The 21422-nt window shown below is 40.2% G+C and overlaps 1 long non-coding RNA gene across 1 annotated transcript; it reads right to left on the bottom strand.

Moving 5' to 3' along the window:
• Positions 1-768: 768 nt before the first annotated feature.
• LOC129634346 (uncharacterized) lies at positions 769-8395 on the bottom strand. The gene is made up of 2 exons (XR_008705574.1): positions 7973-8395; positions 769-1028 (listed from the first exon to the last, which is right to left on the bottom strand). It is a non-coding gene; the product is annotated as an uncharacterized LOC129634346 (long non-coding RNA).
• Positions 8396-21422: the final 13027 nt, after the last annotated feature.

Raw genomic sequence — 21422 nt, 5'->3', positions numbered from 1 at the left:
GGTTACATTGTTGCTATAAATCATCACATTGTTTACATTTTTGGAATTCTAGAGAATCACTTCCATACCTATCTTTGATTACAAATATATTTTCCATTGATATAACCAAATTTTAGTATAATTTCTTGATGTTAATATTATATGCATATAAATAATATGCTCCCTTGGTGGCTCAGTGGTAATGAATCCACTTGCCAATGTAGGAGACATGAGTTTGATCCCTGGGTCAGGAAGATCCCCTGGAGCAGGAAATGGCAACCCACTCCAGCATTCCTGCCTGGGAAATCCCATGGGACAGAGGAGCCTGGCAGGCTATAGTCCATGGGGTTGCAAGAGTCACACACAACTCATAACTAAACAGCAACAATATTTATATATTAGCATAATATAGATATTGGCTATCTTATTACTCTTAGAGTGCCCAGGACATGGGGCCTCCATGATTGCTCTGTGGCTAAAGAATCCACCTACAGTGCAGAAGACATTGGAAATGTGAGTTTGATCCCTGGGTCAGGAAGATCCCCTGGAGGAGGAAAATGGCAACCCATTCCAGTATTTTTGCCTGAAAAATCCCATGGATGGAGGAGCTTGGTGGGCTGCAGTCCAAAGGGCCACAGAGAGTCAGACATGACTGAGCAACTAAGCATGCCCAGGACTTAATTCTTGATCCTTATCCCTTTTGCATCATTGTTCTGATAATTTTAATGAATCACATTGTTTAAATATTCTATCAGTTATCTATTGCTCTGTAACCAATCACCCTCAAAGTTAGTGGTGTAAAAAGCAGTTTATTCTTTCATGGTTCTGTGGGCTGACTGGGTAGTCACTCCTATGGTGACACTAGGTTCTCTTGTGCAGCTTTTATTCAGCTGGACCATAGGCTGGAAGGCCCATGGTTGCCTCTTATGCAGGTTTGGCCGCTGTTTCTGGCTGTAATCTGCGTTGCCTTGGTTCTCTTCCTTGTTACCTCACATCACCCCACAGGTCAGATGACGGAGTTCCTTACAAGGCAGTTTCAGGGCAGTGTTCTAAGAAAGTGAAAAGGAAAGCTCAAAGAACTATATAGACAACCTCCGAAGTTGTATTATCCCTTCTGCCACAATCTGTTGGTCAAAGCAAGTCATGAAACCAATGTACAAGTAAGAGATGGGAAAATAGATTTCACTCCTTGATGGAAGGAGACCAAAGTTATGTTACAAAGGTGCAGGCAAACTGGGACAGAATGAGCCTGTGTCTATCTACAGGGGGAAGAAAAAAAGCAATTTATATGATAAAGACTCTCAAAATTTTATCTTCTGCCTGCACATCCTTTTTAGGATTAGACTTATATATCTGACTGCCAACCTAACATCAAATGGATGTCTAAAATGAACATGTCCAAAACGGAACCCCTCATCTTTCTTACTCTGGAAAACGTGGCTTTACACACCACATTCACTATCCCGATTAATAGCAAATCCATCCCTCTAGCTGCCCTGGTAAAATCCATGATGTTACCTTTGCTTCACTTCAGTTCAGTTGCTCAGTCATGTCCGACTCTTTGTGAACCCATGGACTGCAACACACCAGACCTCCCTGTCCATCACCAACTCCCGGGGTTTACTCAAACTCATGTCCATTGAGTCGGTGATGTCATCCAACCATCTCATCATCTGTCTACCCTAATCCTCCTGCCTTCAATATTTCCCAGCATCAGGGTCTTTTCCAATAAGTCACTTCTTCACATCAGGTGTCCAAAGTATTGACATTTCAGCTTCATTATCAGTCCTTCCAAAGAATATTCTGGACTTATTTCCTTTAGGATTGACTGGTTGGATCTCCTTGCAGTCCAAGGGACTCTCAAGAGTCTTCTCCAATACCACAGTTCAAAAGCATCAATTCTTCAGTGCTTAGCTTTTGTTAGAGTTCAACTGTCACATCCATACATGACTACTAGAAAACGCATAGCTTTGACTAGATGGACAACAAAACTATTTATTTGTTGGCAAAGTAATGTCTCTGCTTTTTAATATGCTGTCTAGGTTTCTCATAACTTTTGTTCCAAGGAGTAAGCGTCTTTTAATTTCATGGCTGCAGTCATCATCTGCAGTGATTTTGGAGCCCCCAAAATAAAATCTGTCACTGTTTCCATTGTTTCCCCATCTATTTGCCATGAAGTGATGGGACCAGATGCCATGATCTTAGTTTTATGAATGTTGAGTTTTAAGCCAACTTTTTCACTTTCACTCCTCTTTCACTTTCATCAAGAGGCTCTTTAGTTCTTTGCTTTCTGCCATAAGGGTGGAGTCATCTGCATATCTGAGGTTATTGATATTTTTCCCAGCAATCTTGATTCCAACTTGTGCTTCATCCAGCCCAGTATCACACATGATGTACACTGCATATAAGTTAAATAAGCAGGGGGACAATGTATAGCCTTGATGTACTCCTTTCCCTATTTGGAACCAGTCTGTTGTTCCATGTCCAGTTCTAATTGTTGCTTCCTGACCTGCATACAGATTTCTCAGGAGTCAGGTCAGGTGGTCTGGTATCCTCATCTCTTTCAGAATTTTCCACAGTTTGTTATGATCTATACAGATGAAGGCTTTGGCATAGTCAAAAATCAGAAATAGATGTTTTTCTAGAACTCTCTTGCTTTTTCCATGATCCAGGGTATGTTGGCAATTTGATCTCTGGTTCCTCTGCCTTTTCTAAAACCAACTTGAACATCTAGAAGTTCACGGTTCATGTACTATTGAAGCCTGACATGGAGAATTTTGAGCATTACTTTGCTAGCATGTGAGATGAGTGCAATTGTGTGGAGGTTTGAGCATTCTTTGACATTGCCTTTCTTTGGGATTGGAATGAGAACTGACCTTTTCCAGTCCTATGGCCACTGCTGAGTTTTCCAAATTTGCTGGCATACTGAGTGCAGCACTTTCATAGCATCATCTTTTAGGATTTGAAATAGCTCAACTGGAATCCCATCACTTCCACTAGCTTTGTTCGTAGTGATGCTTCCTAAGGTCCACTTGACTTTGCATTCCAGGATGTCTGGGTCTAGGTGAGTGATCATACCTTTGTGATTATCTGGGTCATGAAGATCTTTTTTGTATTGTTATTCTGTGTATTCTTGCCACCTCTTCTTAATATCTTTTGCTTCTGTTAGGTCCATACCATTTCTGTCCTTGATTGTGCCCATCTTTGCATGAAATGTTCCCTTGGTATCTCTAATTTTCTTGAATAGATATCTAGTCTTTCCCATCCTATTCTTTTCCTATTTCTTTGCACTGATCACTGAGGAAGGCTTTCTTATCTGTCCTTGCTATTCTTTGCAACTCTGCATTCAAATTATATCTTTCCCTTTCTCTTTTGCCTTTCACTTCTCTTCTGTTCAGTTATTTGAATACCTTTGTCTAGAGTGGCTTTTAAATCAATTTTTCACATGGGGAGAGAAATGGACAGAAAAGTAAATGAAATTATCTAATTTTTGAAGTAGGTATTTTTTAAAAAATTGATCTTATTATGGATCTAAAAATTATTCAAAACTACTTTCAAAAATAGTATTTTCCTAAAATAAAACTTATATGCATTCTTATATTTTAAAATGTACAAAATAGTAATTTTTGCATAGCTGATACATTCAGTGAATTCTTCTCTGTACACTATATTTATAAATGAGAGAAGTACTGTAAGTATTGAGGTCTCTAGGAAGCTCAGAGAAAATTCTGCTAAAAGGAAGATGCTTCGATTCTATTTTTTTAAATTAAAGTACAGTTCAGTTCAGTCCAGTCACTCAGTCGTGTCCGACTCTTTGATTGCAGCACGCCAGGCCTCCCTGTCCATCACTAACTCCCAGAGTTCACTCAAACTCATGTCCATCGAGTCGGTGATGCCATCCAGCCATCTCATCCTCTGTCGTCCCCTTCTCCTCCTGCCCCCAATCTCTCCCAGCATCACGGTCTTTTCCAATGAGTCAACTCTTCACATGAGGTGGCCAAAGTACTGGAGTTTCAGCTTTAGCATCATTCCTTCCAATGAACACCCAAGACTGATCTCCTTTAGAATGGACTGGTTGGATCTCCTTGCAGTCCAAGGGACTCTCAAGAGTCTTCTCCAACACCACAGTTCAAAAATATCAATTCTTCGGCGCTCAGCTTTCTTCACAGTCCAACTCTCACATCCATACATGACTACTGGAAAAACCATAGCCTTGACTAGATGGACCTTTGTGGGCAAAGTAATGTCTCTGCTTTTGAATATGCTATCTAGGTTGGTCATAACTTTCCTTCCAAGGAGTAAGCATCTTTTAATTTCATGGCTGCAATCACTGTCTGCAGTGATTTTGGAGCCCCCCAAAATAAAGTCTGACACTGTTTCTACTGTTTCCCCATCTATTTCCCATGCAGTGATGGGACCAGATGCCATGATCTTCGTTTTCTGAATGTTGAGCTTTAAGCCAACTTTTTCACTCTCCTCTTTCACTTTCATCAAGAGGCTTTTGAGTTCCTCTTCACTTTCTGCCATAAGGGTGGTGTCATCTGCATATCTGAGGTTATTGATATTTCTCCCATCAATCTTGATTCCAGCTTGTGCTTCTTCCAGCCCAGCGTTGCTCATGATGTACTCTGCATATAAGTTAAATAATCAGGGTGACAATATACAGCCTTGACATACTCCTTTTCCTATTTGGAACCAGTCTGTTGCTCCATGTCCAGTTCTAACTGTTGCTTCCTGACCTGCATATAGGTTTCTCAAGAGGCAGGTCAGGTGGTCTTGTATTCCATCTCCTTCAAAATTTTCCACAGTTTATTGTGATCCACACAGTCAAAGGCTTTGGCATAGTCAGTAAAGCAGAAATAGATGTTTTTCTGGAACTCTCTTGCTTTTGCAGTGATCCAGCGGATGTTGGCAATTTGATCTCTGGTTCCTCTGCCTTTTCTAAAACCAGCTTGAACATCTGGAAGTTCACGGTTCACATATTGCTGAAGCCTGGCTTGGAGAATTTTGAGCATTACTTTACTACCATGTGAGATGAGTGCAATTGTGTGTTAGTTTGAGCATTCTTTGGCATTGCCTTTCTTTGGGATTGGAATGAAAACAAGGTACATCTATAACTACTTTCAAATATGGCACAAGTTCTTTCTTTTTGCCTCCATTAAGACCTTTCTTTAGTAAAGATTTTTTACAATAAAAAATTTGTCAAATGATTTTCTCTACATGTGATTCTTTTGAGTTTTTCATGAAATTTAGATGCTATTAAACCGTAGGGCTTTCCATCTTTATTCCATTGGTTCAAAATTATATGTATATATACTCACACATATACATATCTACTTAAAAATAAGAGATCTATGAAGAGAATCTTTCCATGCTTAAGATATTATAATAAAGTTGTCAAATTTTAAAATGAAATTATATACATCATTTGACCTATTATAGCTTATATTTTTTTGTTATCTCTTTGCTTTTACAGGAATAATTTTGGAAGTCTTTCTGTTTTCAGGCTTTAATTTTCATAATTAGCTATAATTAAATAAAATCTTTACTAGCTGTGGTTTATTTTATATTAGGTTTTATCATCACTGAATACATCAATTAAAGATTTCAAACTGATTTGAATGAAAATCAACCAACATTAAGAGAACTCCATTGCCATTTACAACATTGTAGTTACTCATATGGGATACACTGTATTGCTAAAGTTTGTTATTTTTTTTTAAATGTATATATGTATATATTACTTGTATATATATATACACATATATATACATATATATGTATATACATATATATATTATTTATAATAAATTTTCAGAACTTCTATTTTCTTTGTAAAATATCATCCCAAATTTGGACTTAATTTTGAATTATATATGTTCTACAGTCAATTATAACATATTTCTACTACATAAGGATCTTAATTAATAACATTGTTCTTTTCATTATGATTATAATGCCATATTCCCCAAAATTTGCATTCAGATTTTCACTGCAAACAAGTAATTTTACTTTTATTGTTGCATCTAACCATGTGGCATTTGAATACCTACAAAGGAGTGAAATTTTAAAAGCTTTAATTTGAACTAGATGAAAAAAGTAATCCAACCATTAGTAGCTTAACTAATTTTCTATTTGAAGAATCTGAGGAAACTCATATAGCACCAGCATCACTTAATTATTCACAAATCTCTTCAAGTATTGGACCACAAGAAAACTTGAAATAGAAGATAAGCAAAAGTAATTTAAAATAATGAGCATTGATCTAAATGGAAAGCCATTCTTCATTTAGTCATCTATAAATCTACATTTGTCAACTAGGAAGTAATTTGGGGGAAAAGTCTTTGTAAAATCCTTACTGATGCTTCATCATCAGGTTTATGTGTTCTGCTTTTCATGTGGCCTGTGGTGTTAATAATACCACCATCATGCTGGTGCTAAGTCACCGCCATGAGAGATGGTAAATATCAACAAGAGTTTGTAGAGTTGCATATTTATCATCAACTTTCTTGAGGAATGAAAACTCAGTACTTTTTGTTATTATTAAACATGAATTTGTTGTTTTGTAGTTCAGCAAAAGCAAAGTGGGGCTTCCCTTGTGTCTCAGGCACTGAAGAGTCCTCCTGCAATGTGGGAGACCAGGGTTTGATTTCTGAGTTGGGAAGATCCCCTGGAGAAGGAAATAGCAACCCACTGCAGTATTCTTGCCTGGAGGATCCCATGGACAGAGGAGCCTGGTGGCGTACAGTCCATGGACATGACTGAGTGATTAACACAAAACCAAAATAGTTTGTTGAAAACTATTATGAAATGGTTACAAGAAAATAAAAAAGATCTAGATTTCTGCCATACAATATGACATATATTAAATGATAAAGCCATGGTAATAAGAAAGCTTAGAACCTTTTCTAGATAGGACTAGTCCATTTCTGATTTCCCCTTTTATTTTGCAGGTCATTGTGATTATCAATACTGCTGTCTGAAGATTTGTTGGTACTGTGTACACACACACAGACAGACACACACACGCACATGAATGGTCAGCAAGAATGACAGTGCTGAATGGCCTGTCTTCTAGGGAGCATGAGAGTTACCATTTGTAAGGGAGCATACTTCACTTTGTCAAAGGAGCATAGGGTCTTCTCTTCACCCCACACTAGTTCATTACTACACCCTATTTTCCCTACCTTCAAAATTTATTGAGAATCTTAACATATCTACAACTTGGCTACCTCTCTGCTTCAAGTAACCATCATATCTACCTGGATTCCTGAAACAGACTCTTAACTAGTCTCCATGCTCTACCTTTGTCCTTCAACAGTCTATGTTCAGTAGGGCAGCCAACTGATATTTTAAAAATTTAAGTTATCACCCTTCCTTAACTGTGTTGGAGACCCTGCAGTGACTCCCTAATTAACACAGAGTAATAGTCAAAATCCTTGTTCAGTGTCTAAAATCCCACTCCATTTGGCCCCATTACCCCTCTGAACTCATCTGCTACTCTCTCCCTTTCTTATTTGCTCCAGCCACAGAGGTCCCCAAATATTCTAAACATCTTCTCCCCGGAGGCCTTTTTCCCTAGCTGGTGCTACTGTCTGGAGTACCCCTTCCCCAGATGTCCTCTTGGCAAAATTCTCTCACTTTAATCCAGAAGGCAGATTCAAATCTCATCTCCTCAGTGGGGTTTACCTGACTATCCCACTGCCATGTGAACACACCATATCTTACTATTGACCTTCTGCACTCTGTTCTACTCTCCCCCTTTAACCCATAGTGCTTATCAGGGCTGATACCACTCCAGCATTCTCACCTGGGAAATCTCATGGACTGATGAGCCTGGCAGGCTACAGTCCATGGGGTCACAAAGAATTGGATACGACTGAGTGACTAAACGACATATACTATATTAACTATATTACTGGTCAGTTTAGCCTATCATAATTCTGTCATACTGTGGTAAAACAAAAAGACTACCATGACTTACAATACCAACCTTGTATTTGCCTGGCTCGACTGAGGCTCTGCTGCAGTGTCTTCTTCATTCTGAAAATATCGTGCTGAATTGCCTTTCTTCTGATACAAGGAGGAGAGACAGCCAAAGCTCCTGCTTAGAAATAACACCCATCCCTCCCACTGACATTTCATTAGCTAAAACAAGCAATATGGCCAAGCCTGAGGTCAACAACGTAGGAAGTAAAATCCTCCACAGAAGGGGGCTTAATACGAGTTGATGTTGATTATTTATTGTGTGCTCCTCCCACTAGTACCTTAAGGCCAGGGTTCTGTATCTGTTGTGTTTGTTTTTTTCCCTGATAAATATAAGTACCTAGTATGGAGATTGTCACCTAGTAGCTAGTAAGTAAAATTTTATTGGATGAACGAATGAATGAGAGAAAATACAGTTTTCTGTATGGTTTTGCAATGCATAACCATCCAAAATCTTAAAGAGTTGCCATCATTGTTATGCTCAGTCATTCAGTCATGACTGACTCTTTACAACCCTATGGACTATATCCTGCCAGGTTCCTCTGTCTGTGGGATTTCCACGCAAGAATACTGAAGTGGGTTGCCATTTCCTTCTGCAGCTGATCTTCCCAACCCAGAGATCGAACCCCCATCTCTTGCATCTCCTGCATTGGCAGGCAGATTCCTTACCACTGTGCCACTTGGGAAGCCCCGGAGTTGCCATGGCTACAATGAATGTTGTATCTATTACTTAAAAAAAAAAAAAAAAGATTATAGGCTTCTCTGGCAGTTAATTTATTGTTGATTTTTAACTTGCAGTGAGATATAAGAATATGCTGGAGGATAATGAATGACGTTCATTATGACATTTGTGATCAGGGATGTGGGTTTGCAGCTGGTTCTGTAGCTTTGTTACTGGCTACTTGCCTTGGGAATGTTTATTTTGTTAACAGAATCTGTATAGCAATGCACCTCACCCTAAGGAATGTGTCATGATTAGTCTAGGCCAATAATGGCACTGCTTTTCTCCTTTTGCCCTTTACAGACTTTGTTCTGGGATGATTTCCCGAAGGAAAAGTTGCAGAGGACATCTTGGAATTAATTTCCTTCCTAATGAAAGAGAGTTGCATAGTGAAAATAACTTTTTTAGCCTTCCTCTCCCTATCTTCCGTCTTGGATGCCATTGGGTGAAGATGACATGACTGGAATTATGGCAGCCATAATGTGACCATGAGGTGACAAACATGGGGAGAAAACAAACAGACGGAGAATGAAGGATTGGAGCAATGGAAAAAGCCAGTGTCCTTTGTGTCATCACAAAACTCCCAGAACTACCCTGCAGTTGCCAGCCTACAGAATTCTTAGTAAGTAAAGAATGCATAATCTTAAACAGTGGTTCAAAACACTATAGTTTAGGTATTTTGTTCTAGTAGCTGAATGCATCCTAACTAAGATCACTTGGGTCAAAAAAGCTCATAAACAAATATTATAACATTTCATAGTACAACATGTTTCAAAAATATGTGACATGTGTAAGGAATACAAATTAAGAGAATAATTTTGGCCTATTGCCAGGATATTTGATATGATTAAAATACTAGAATGTAAATAAACTAAATTGACTAAGGTCGGCTAGCACCACTGACTCAGTAGAGGTGAACTTGGGCAAACTCCAGGAGACAGTGAGGGACAGGGAGGCCTGGTGTGCTGCAATCCACGGGATCACAAAGAGTCAGACCCAACTTAGCTACTGAACAACAGCAGCAACAAAAATGGGGGGAATTTTAGGAAATAATTAACTTGAGTTTTACTTAGATTGACTCAAAGAAGTAGCTTGAATATTTGCTGTGTGTCAACCAGCTATTTTAAAACTGCACAGAATCAATCATAAACTGAAACGTTCTACTCATGGCTTATCACCACTTTAATGTGAAAATACAAAATACATAGTAATTATTTTAAAATTTACCTAGCATACAAGCTTGACTTGCATGGGTCTAGTACTACTTGGAGCTAAATATGGTTTTATGGTTTTGCAGGCAATGGGGCATAACTTTTTGAAGCATCTGTAAATCAATACAAGACTTTGGGAGTTTATGTATCTCCTCTGAAAAATGGGGATTTTGCTGCAAATTCAAAAAGACATTGTGGGTTTCTGAAGGAAACATAAGCTGTATTTGCCCCTGTGGAAAGATGTCAGTGACATGAGCAAGGGAATAAGTGGCATTCCTATTGAATTGAAAGGTGTATTAGTTATGAGCCCATTTGACAGTAAATAATAGATATTAGCATGGCTTAAACAGGTTTTCTTTGTCTCATGAAGCAGGAAGTTAAAAGTGAGAAATTCATGAGTGCCATGGTAGTTCAGTGGTATCATTAGGAACTAAAGCTGTTTCCATCCTCAGCCCCTCTGTCATTATGCACTTATTAACCCTTATATTTCCTATCCCAAGGTTGAAAAATGGAATTTTCACTTTATGTTGCCACTTCTGGCCAGCAGAAGGGTGAAACCTAAGCTTAATTAGATTTTGCCTTTTGATTTTAGAAAGAAAATCTGATGACATCTCATTGGCCAGAACTGTGTCATAAGCCTACCTCTGGCAGCAAGATAGAGTGAGAGGCTGAATATTTTAACTTTCTGGCCTTATTAGTAGATTAATGCAAGGGTTAATATCACAAATGGGCTCTGGAGACTCAACCAAGAGTACAATTATATGGTAAACAGTTATATATACTTTTTACAGTCTCTCTTGTCTAGAGCTGAGAAAGAACTTTGGATTCTTCATAAATACAGAAGGAAGATTCCTTTCTTCCTTTCTTCCATGTTTCTACAATATGAACATGATTTATCTTCAGGGTCAACTACATAATTTTTGGTGTCCCGTGCAGAGTGAACCTGTGGGACCCTTACCAATGGTTGAAAAGTCAATTTCCCATTCTGATGGGACCATCACCCCAACCCATGGCAATGGGTGAACCCCACTCCCCATCTGCCATGGGATTGCCACCTCTGTGCTAGGACAAACTTCATGCCTGGATCAGGAGTGCTTGAGAAAGGTCTACTGAGCTGCCACTGAATGTATCCTTTCCGACTCTTCCAATTCCATTTAGTCTCTAGTTGTGATCTGTGTGTGATCACAATTCCCTACCCTGACGATAAGCCCCTTGGGTGGTTGTAGCTGTGCTTTACACTTTTCTTAGTTCAGTCCTGAGCCCTTGACAGATTCTCGACACATCATTAATTATTATCCTTTGTCCTTAGCTACAGCAGGTGATCTTTTAACGGTAATCCCAGTCCTGCTATCCCATGGCCAGCAGTGAAGTCCTGTCCTACACTGTAGAATAAATGTTTGCATACAGAATTTTCTGGAGGTGTTCATCATGCTCCGGGTCATTCTTTCTGGGAATATGTCCAAGACTTCATGGAGGACCTAAGGCCACATGCAGCATTCCCATTTTAGGAAGGGCTATACAGACAGAACTCATTTTCTCCCTCCTGAATTTAGATTTAGTTTCTTCTCTAATTCCTATTATAAGCTGGACCCTGACATTGTCTATTTTTTGTTCATTGTCACATGAGAAATAGTTCAGCCATCAAAAAGTAATTAAAAGCAATCCCACCTTTTAATGATATTTCTTGAAGAAGGTCCAAGGGGTTTAATGCATAATTCATGCCAATATCCTCACACGCTGTCACTGCCCCGAAAACCTTGGTGTCCACACCATATAATCCACATCCTACAAAATCCCTTATAGAAGCACATACTATTTGTCTCCTGGAATCTTGACTGTCTTCCTCACTCTATCAGACTTTCTCTTTCATTTATTTTTTAGTATGAGTGTAGTTTTTCCTGCTCTCTCCACCCCAGTGATATTTCCCCTCCCTGACATGATGCTTGGGCTTCCCTGGTGGCTCAGCTGGTAAAGAATCCACCTGTAATGTGGGAGACTTGGGTTCAGTCTCTGGGTTGGGAAGATCCCCTGGAGAAGGGAACAGCTCCCTGCTCCAGTATTCTGGCCTGGAGAATTCCATGGACTGGGGTCACAAAGAGTTGGACACGACTGAGTGACTTGCACTTTCACAAGATGCATAGAAAGGCCCAGAGAAAGGTTCAAAATTTGCCTTCAGTGTTTGGAAATGGAGAGACCAAAAAGGCAGTGAAAGACTTCATTTTGTGAGGAGAGGGGAATGTTTATCATTAAATATCTTTTAAAATTCCCATCTCTCTGAGGATGACTACCCAATCCGCCTGGACTCCCTTCCCCCAGACCAGGAAAAGATCTAACCCGTCTCACGAGAACACACAGAACTGTGCTTGGGGGCAGAGAGCCAGGATTGGTCTCTGTTTATCATGGAAAAGAGCTCAAGGTACTTAGTTTTAAGCTGCACTGAATCTAGTATCATTCATCTGTTTATGTTCTTTTTTAAAAAAAAAAGCCTTTAAAAATTCAGTGCAGAACAACAACAAAACAAAAAAGCAAATTGTCCTTTGATTCCATAATGGCTTTTATTCCCCCGGAACTGCAGTGTGCAAATAAAGGAAAGCAAATTATGTTCTGAATTAAACTTTCTCTGCTTCAGCTGGGCTGAGTCACCTTTGACGTTCCATTTTTTGAACAGAGCCGGCTGCACATCTAGAGCTATTTTAAAAGATGTCATGTACCAATTTGCAAACTTCAGAATGTTCTTCTTCAGGCAGGTCATCTAAAGGAAGGTAACTGAGCTGAGTTCAGCCCTATATTTCCCTAGGCTTTGGTTCCCTCCCAAATCCAAAATACTAAAGTACAATCATTACAGAAGCAGGCCTCTCTGGTCCTCTTGGTTGCACCACAGATGGCAAGATGCAATCAGAGGGAGAAGATAAATGCATTAAACTCCTTGCATGTATCCCATGGTAAGGAGATAAGCAAATGGTAAGTAATTTTTCAGTAAACAACTTGAGAATGTTTCTTAGGTTTTCAAATAGCCAAAAACATAAGCAAGAGCCCACAATCTTAATAACTTAAAAACATCCATGGCAGAGTCAGACAGTGTTATCTGTGGACAGTGATAGAAGAGTGATAGCAAATGTACATAATCAACATCAAGCAGAATGTACAGTACAGTCTTCCAAAGACTGAAGTTCCCATTCTGAAGTATTTCTAAGAAAGAAACTCTCACTTGCAGTGGTTAGAAACAAACTTCCAGAGGAAGCCATGGAATCAATTGCTAAGTCACTTCAGTCGTGTCCGACTCTGTGCGACCCCATAGATGGCAACCCACCAGGCTCCCCCATCCCTGGGATTCTCCAGGCAAGAACACTGGAGTGGGTTGCCATTTCCTTCTCAATTAGATACCTCTTATTTTTGTGTGTGTGCATGTGGAAGTTTAAAGGAGATGATTTGGTTTATGGCCTGGGGCATGGATTTTAGAGTCAGAGAGACTTGTTTTCAAGTCCCAGTCCAGTGCTTATTTGTTGTTTGACCTTGGGCAAGCCACTTTACCTCTCTGACTCTCAGATTCTTTATTTGTAAGCAGTCTTCTGCCTGGGCTTCTCAGGTGGCACAGTGTGTAAAGAATCCTCCTGCCAGTGGAGGAGACATAAGAGACACGGACTCGATCCCTGGGTTGGGAAAATCCCCTGAAGGAAAGCATGGCAACCCACTCCAGTATTCTTGTCTGGAGAATCCCATGGACAGAGGAGCCTGGTGGGCTACAGTCCATGCGGTCACAAAGAGTCAGACAGGACTGAAGCAATTTAGCACGCACAACCTCCTGCTTAGGGTTGTGTGGATCAAGATCATACATTCATAGTTCCTAAAACATTGCTTGACACCTTCAAGATGTGTATCAGTTCAGTTCAGTTCAGTTGCTCAGTCGTGTCTGACTCTTTGCGACCCCATGAATCACAGCATGCCAGGCCTCCCTGTCCATCACCAACTCCTGGGGTTCACTCAGACTCACGTCCATCGAGTCAGTGATGCCATCCAGCCATCTCATCCTCTGTCGTCCCCTTCTCCTCCTGCCCCCAATCCCTCCCAGCATCAGAGTCTTTTCCAATGAGTCAACTCTTCGCATGAGGTGGGCAAAGTACTGGAGTTTCAGCCTTAGCATCATTCCTTCCAAAGAAATCCCAGGGCTGATCTTCTTCAGAATGGACTGGTTGGATCCCCTTGCAGTCCAAGGGACTCCCAAGAGCCTTCTCCAACACCACAGTTCAAAAGCATCAATTCTTTGGCAAGATGTGTATAAATGGTAGCTGATATTATCAGTGTCCTCATTAATACACTATCTGCTCCCATGTGTTGCCCCTTAGTGTGTTATCCTCATTCATGACTCAACAGAAAATGATTGACTCTTTCTTGACTCGGGCATTGTTGTAGGTCATGAAGACATTGATTTGAGAAGTTGAAGATGTGGTGAAGTGGACTTGCACATGAATTTCTAATACTTATCTGGTAATTATGTACAAAGGGCTAGAGGTGTGCCAAGGAGAGGGTCTTGAATCCTGACTGTAAGCTTCGTAGAAGAAGTGACATATTTTCGCAGGTTCTAAAGGATAAGTAGAAGATCATTAACTGGGCATTGGGATTTGCGGGTAGAGAATTCCAGACACAGAGAAAGAACCATGTGTGTAGAGGAAAACAGGTTTAAGTCCTTTCGCATGAGTAGTCCTAAGAAACCAGAGTGTGGGTTTAAGGAAAGGGAGCTGGTTGTGGGGTTGGGAGAGCAGAGCAGGCTATGAATGGAATTACAGTCAGAGGCCTTGTAAGGCTGACAAGTTTACGCTTACTCTGTGCACACTATGGAGCCGCTGGGAGGTTCTGAAGCCAGGAAATGTCACAGTAAGATTTGTGTTTTGGAAAGATAATTCTGGTATGTTGTGAAGGGTTTATGTGGGACAAATATGAGATGAGATGCAGGGACACTAATTAGAAAATTATTGCAAAAAGGCATTTTAGGTCAGAGGCAGTGGAAAGAAAGAGATGAAGGTGTATTTCAGAGACAATAGAAAGGCAGGACTCTGAAGGGAAAATCTTTATACCTCACTACAGAATCTCTTTTATATATTCTAAGACAACTGTTGTGAGTTTTCTTCCCTTTGTCAAGGCAAACATTTCCTAGCCCTTTAACTGTTTCAATTTAGAGTTGCTCTGTCTTCCCTAGCATACTTTTTGTGAGTAATCTATCATTTTCCTCCTTTCAAATAAGGAGCCTAAATTAAAACTGATACTTCAAATTTAGACTCATCACCCCCCACCAACCACATAATGTACATCTAGTAATGTATTATAAAATGGCATTATCTTTTTAAAAGTTTTGTCATAATCTTTGAACTTGTGGTCAACCAGTACCCCCATATCTTTTTTTGCTTTAATAGTTGTTAGGCTACCTTTTAGCACTTAATTTGCATGGTTCCCATTTGTCCACATAATCTGATAATTTGACAGGCTGAATTAGTTGGGCAGGTGTCTGGGAAAATCCCTGGACAGTTATATTTTAAAATAGCTTATGCTGCTATATAAGTGAAAGTGATTCATGAATTACCACATCTATTAAGCTGTTTGGTAAACTGCTGGCATGGACTTCTATAGAGTAAGCCATGGTTCAAAATATTTATCTTCAATTTGGAGTCCAAGACACCTAGCTCTGAAATACCGCCCCCCTCCCCCAGCTATTTTATAGCAGAGGAATGTGTGGGGGAAATGGCCAATCTTACCTAAAAAAGTACTTTTAGACTTCATTTGATTTGTAGGTCATCAACAAGTTCACCTGCCATTTCCAATAAACCTGAGTCATCTATATAAATACAGGATGGTGAAAAAAACTAAAGATTTTCATTGATAAACTCATAATGTAACTTTCAGCATATCTTCCTCTCAGATATGCCTTAGTCCACTCATCTGTAAAGTACAGAAGACAGCAGTAAAAATAGCGATAATTCATGGGGGTCATTGTGAGGATTAATCATATTTATGAGATAATTAGAATTCTGCCAGTCTTATAAAAAGCATTATATAGTAAGCATAGTGTACATGTTTGTTAGCTAAGAAAGTGTCATCCTCTCCATCACTACCACAAACTTATGCAGGCAACCTTCCCCAACCCCTTTCATAGTCTGTGTTCTCTAGCTTACCCTAATTTGAATAAAAATATTTGATCATCCCCCAGGAAACATCGGAGAAGGCAGCGGCACCCCACTCCAGTAATCTTGCGTGGAAAATCCCATGGACGGAGGAGCCTGGTAGGCTGCAGTCCATGGGGTCGCTAAGAGTCGGGCATGACTGAGCAACTTCACTTGAACTTTTCACTTTCATGCACTGGAGAAGGAAATGGCAACCCACTCCAGTGTTCTTGCCTGGAGAATCCCACAGACGGGGGAGCCTCGTGAGCTGCCGTCTATGGGGTCACACAGAGTCGGACATGACTGAAGCAACTTAGCAGCAGCAGCAGGAAACATTTATTAAGCACCTACTGCATTCCAGACACTGTGTTTAACTTGTGCTTATGCACGATTAAGATAGAATGATCTTTATGGAAAAGATTTAAAATCCAGTGGTTTTTTAAAATGCTTAAATCATCAGTTATAGCATAGGCTATGTGAACAAATCAATGACTTCCAACCTGTGAAGTTATTGCAGTATCTGAGCACCGTATCTGTTTATATATTTTCTTTTAAAAATGGTTACTCTAAGTATGACTGTTGTATATGGTAGGAAGGTGGTGAACATCATGTGTTTTATCCTAAAAATAAGTCCTTAAAAATGTAGGCACTCTTGATCTTTTAGAAACAAATGAGAATTCTTGGGTGCTGAGGTGACTAGAATACAATGGGGATAGAGCCAAACCAATGTTGATAAATAATTATGGCCATATTTATTCATCATGGAAGTTATCTTTGCTAGACTGTTTCAGACATTGTCATCTCCAACCTTTTTTGCAAAGAGATAATAAGTAAATATCATAACCTTATCCACATTTAACTGAGCATATTTGACATACAGATCAATAGAATACCTTTTCTTATGTGTGCCTCCCAGCAACCCCCACAGAAACTAGAGGTCAAATAGCATTTTGAAAACATTGATTTTTTTTCACTGCCATACTATGGTCATTTTAAACACTTCCAATCATTCTTCATTGACAATACTATTATAAGTCAATTTACCTTGCAGTAACCTATACTTACTAAGCTGACCACTGAAATGGTCAGACTAGCTGTACAGCATTCTTTCCTACCTATATCCAGAGTCTAATTGTAATTTTTTCAAACACAGCAGAAAGTGAAGCTGGCATAAGATTGTATCTAATCACCATCCTAGCTCAGAGGAACTTAAACTATTTCTATTCAGGGACTTCCCTGGCGATCTGGTGGTTAAGATTCCACATTTCCAATGCAGGGGGTGCAAGTTTGATCTCTGGTCTGGAAGTAAGAGCCCACATGCCACGTGACACAGCACTCTCCCCACCCCCAGAAAAAAAGCTACTAAACTATTTCTATTCAGTACCACTCCCTTTTCTCCATCATCCCTCCTTCTCTTGGGATGATGGGTGTTCTGGAATATTGCAGGATTAAATTGCAGGGATAAATTGAAAAGGGCCAAATGAGGTCTGCACCTGCAGGCACAGAAGGGCACCACATCCTCTGGGACTGCACTGGGGGTTTCCCATGAAGGCCAGTGCTCCCCTGCCACTGGTGGGAAGGCAGCCCAGTTGAAAATTTGGCTTCGGACTTTGGACAGACCTCACTGGAGCAAAGCCTGGATGTTCTGCAATTATGATACAGTGTTCACAGAGCTTTTGAACACACCACAGAGTACCCTGCTGGAAGTAACTTGGCTGAGCCATCTTTCATTCCCATATGAATCCTACAGATTCACCACGTTTCTAAAAATCCTTATTTTCTCTCCTTCTCCCTCTCAAATGCATTGCCTCCATTTTTATGCTTTTGACACAGACATTTAAAATAATGCATCTAATAAAATCTATGCATTTGAAAATACTACAGGCAGATTGGCAGGCTACTTCTGTTTCCTACTCTGTAAACTTGAGGACACATACCAGGAGCCCACTAACTGCTTGAACGGAGATACTTAAGGGAAAGAAGGGACAGGTTGAGAGGAGTGAAGAGTATAAGCAAGAAGAAGAAAAAAATGATTAGTATTTCAAACAGCTCTACAGTGGCTCAGTTATGCATAGAGGCCTCCCATGGTTCATGGACCCTGGAATGAAGTTGTAAGGATTCAATTCCTCTTCTGGCGCTTGCTCGTGGAGTCACTCTCAACAGGTGATTTGATCTTTCTAGGTCTCAAGGATGTCCTCATGCACAGATGGGAATAACAACAGCTCTCTTTCTCATGAGTTGTTATGAAGATTAAACGAGTAAATATGTAACAGCATGAACATAATAAACACTCAAAAATGGAAACATTTCAACGAACTGTTAGAACTATTAATATACGTGAACTTGTTTTACAGACTCACATATTTACAACCCTCAGAAAATATATTTTACCAATCCTAAAACTGCCCAACAGTTAGGAAGTTAGACAAGTAGTCTTGTTACAGTCTCATAAAGGGTAACTCGTAAGGTTTTGTAAATATTCAGACAAAAGACACTTTGGGACTGAGCTCAAGTTGCAACAGATGTAAAGACAAAGGAAAAGTTCTCAAGTTTAGGGAAGAAGGGTCAGAAACGGGTTGGAAAAGAGATTTCTAAGCTAAGCCAGAATCTTTTAATTCACCTTAAACTCAACCACTCTCTAAACAACTTCCATGTTGGCAGGTTATTTATTTATTTATTTTGCTTTTGTGTTTTTTTTGTTGTTGTTGTTGCTGTTTATAATTCTATTGGAAGATATTTTTCATGGGAACATATTTCTGGGTAGAAATAGGAAATCATGGTAAAGCAGGTTTCACTTTGCTGAACTTATTGATTCAATAAAATACGTATGTACATCTGGCCAGGGCAAAGGGCACTCGGCAAGGAGTCAGGCCTGCTTCTTTGTAAACTGCCTTTCTTGGCCCTTTCAAATCCAACAGGGCTGAAAAGGAAAAAAAAAAGGGGGTGTTCTTTAGCTTCACACAAACTCAGCCATTTTGATGACAAGAAAGTAGTGTTGCTTCCCAACGTGTCTTTGTTCGAGTGATAGCAGGCCCATTGAAACCTCTGATGGAGCTCATTGAAAATAATAGGCCCCATTATCTTCCCTGGCAATGCTGCCATGAGAGCTTCAAACACTGAAATAATGACAGCACATATTGGACGTACAGTAGAAAGGCAGCGCGTGATTATGGGCAATTTCTGGCTCCCTTCTACACTCCGTGTCTGAGGAGGGTGCTGTGGGGTAAGATGGGAAGGCACAAAGGATGGGCATTTTGTCTCTGTGTCCTTTGAGGATGTTTATTATCTTTCAAACTTAAATGTTTTGTCTTAACATTTGTAAAAGTGAAATATCAATTTCAGAATCACTGAAGAAATTAGAGTTGGGGAGCAACAGCTTTTTTAATTTAGTATTGAAGTTCTGTCATATTTGGTTACCTGCGGAATTGGTATGAAATCTCTCTCCGAGAGACAGCAGAGGCAGTTAACACAGGGTGACCCGGGGCTCAGTCGATAGACATTTCCTGGGAGACCACAAAGGCCTTCCTTTCCCCAGGTCGGCTCTCTTTGCAGTCCCTGGTATTCCCAGCAAATCTGATTTTCTAGAGTGCAGAGCAGCAAATGGGAAGAGGGAGAAGCCTGGATCAGAGAAAAACATTGGCCCCCAGGAAAACACATGCGAGGTGTGAGAAATTACCAGAAGGAACACTCCCCTGAGGGCTCAATGAGAGCCAGGCAGGAAAGGGCTCCCCAGGGGGAGAACTAGCTCTGGTTCATTAGAAGTCGGGGGAGGAACCGGGGGAACCTTCCTTTTTGTCACTTGTTATAATCTCTGTGTTTTCAGAAATGAAATGTCTTAAAACCACCACCCAACACACACAGACGTTACTTTTTTCTCATCGGAAACAAGTCTAAGGAACACAGTGTGCCTTGTACATCACCCCGGAGGCTCCTATTTAATATCAGAACAAGATGGTCTCCCTGCTTCTCTCGTGCCTGACTAGATCTGGGGAGAGGCCTGTGGCAGTAACAGCGTTGTTCGGCCGCTGTGGAAAAATGAGAAGTGACAGGAAGGAAAAGGATATCTAATAGAAACTGCCCACAAATCTGTCCAGCAGATGAGGCTGGCAGTTACATTCCCCTAGTCCCAGGTAAGGAGCATTGAGAGGCAGCTATAAGGGCTTATTGGGACTTCCATCTGTATAAGGAGTAAACTTCCTCTCTCCACTCATCCTTCTGGCATATGCTTGTCTATATTCAGTCTGGCATGTGACTGCTACCTTCCAGGGACACATCCAGGTGGCAGTGCTAGTTACTCTGTTTGAGAGAGGTCCCCTTCGGGAGACATGCGCCAGTCTACCTTACCAGCAGTGCGATCGCACACGCACACACACTGATGCCACACGCGGCCCCCTGTGTCACTCACGTTAAACCCCAGAGAGGCCTGAACCAGCGAAAGGCCGGTGAGTGTACTCTGGGCAGCTTGGTGTCTGCGTAGCAAAGTGCCAGCTGGGTCTCTACTTCCTGATGCAACCATTTCTGCAGCTCGACTACAAGCTCCTTCCAAGTGATGACGGTTCTGTCTCCATGTCTGGCACCTAATGGGTGCCCTGTAGATATTTTTTGAATTAAACTCTCAATCAAATATAAAAATCATTACTCCTAAAACTAAAATGTAAGATTTTAAGAAAAAAAAAAAAATAAATGTCTTGTTTATATTTTGAGCTTCTTAAATTATGTAATTTTTGCTTTTCTAAAATCTCTTTGAAGTAGAATTCAAGAACCAAATTTCATTATATTTATTAAACTCTATTTTAGTCCCTTCAGCTTTCTACACCAAAACACCAGAGACTTGATTTCTTAGAAACAACATAAATTCAGTTCTGGGGGCTGGGAAGATCAAGGTGTTGGCAGATTCTGTCTGGTGAGAGCCCTCTTCCTGGTTCATAGGTAGGGGCTTTTTGTTACTGTGTCCTCATATAGTAAAAAGGCTGAGGGAGCTCTCTGTAGTCTCTTTTATAAGGGCACAGACCTCATTCATGAAGGTTCTGCTTTGGGCACACAGATCTTCAGACCACAGCAGACTCCAAGTAAATTGTTTTCTCTTCCCTTTGAATCTGGCAGGATATTTTACTCTCTGATCATTTCACTGTTACAGGTGCTTTCCCGTGAATCATCTCTCTCAACAGGCATTTATCTTCTTGTCTACCATGCTTGTTTTGTTCTCTTATCATTTGGGGGGAGGGAAGTAATATTTATTTACATATTTCCTTATTTACATGTTTGTTTATCCTTTAAACAAAAGGGCTGACCTGGTGAATTAGAAATCTCAATAGTCAATAGGAAAAAAGTTACAAAAAGAATTTCCAATATTCTGATATCTACAGTTTCTTA

This window comes from Bubalus kerabau, chromosome 19 (genome assembly GCF_029407905.1).
Source record: "Bubalus kerabau isolate K-KA32 ecotype Philippines breed swamp buffalo chromosome 19, PCC_UOA_SB_1v2, whole genome shotgun sequence".
In the NCBI taxonomy this organism is placed as follows: domain Eukaryota; kingdom Metazoa; phylum Chordata; class Mammalia; order Artiodactyla; family Bovidae; genus Bubalus; species Bubalus kerabau.
This window is presented reverse-complemented; position numbering and strand designations above follow the sequence as displayed.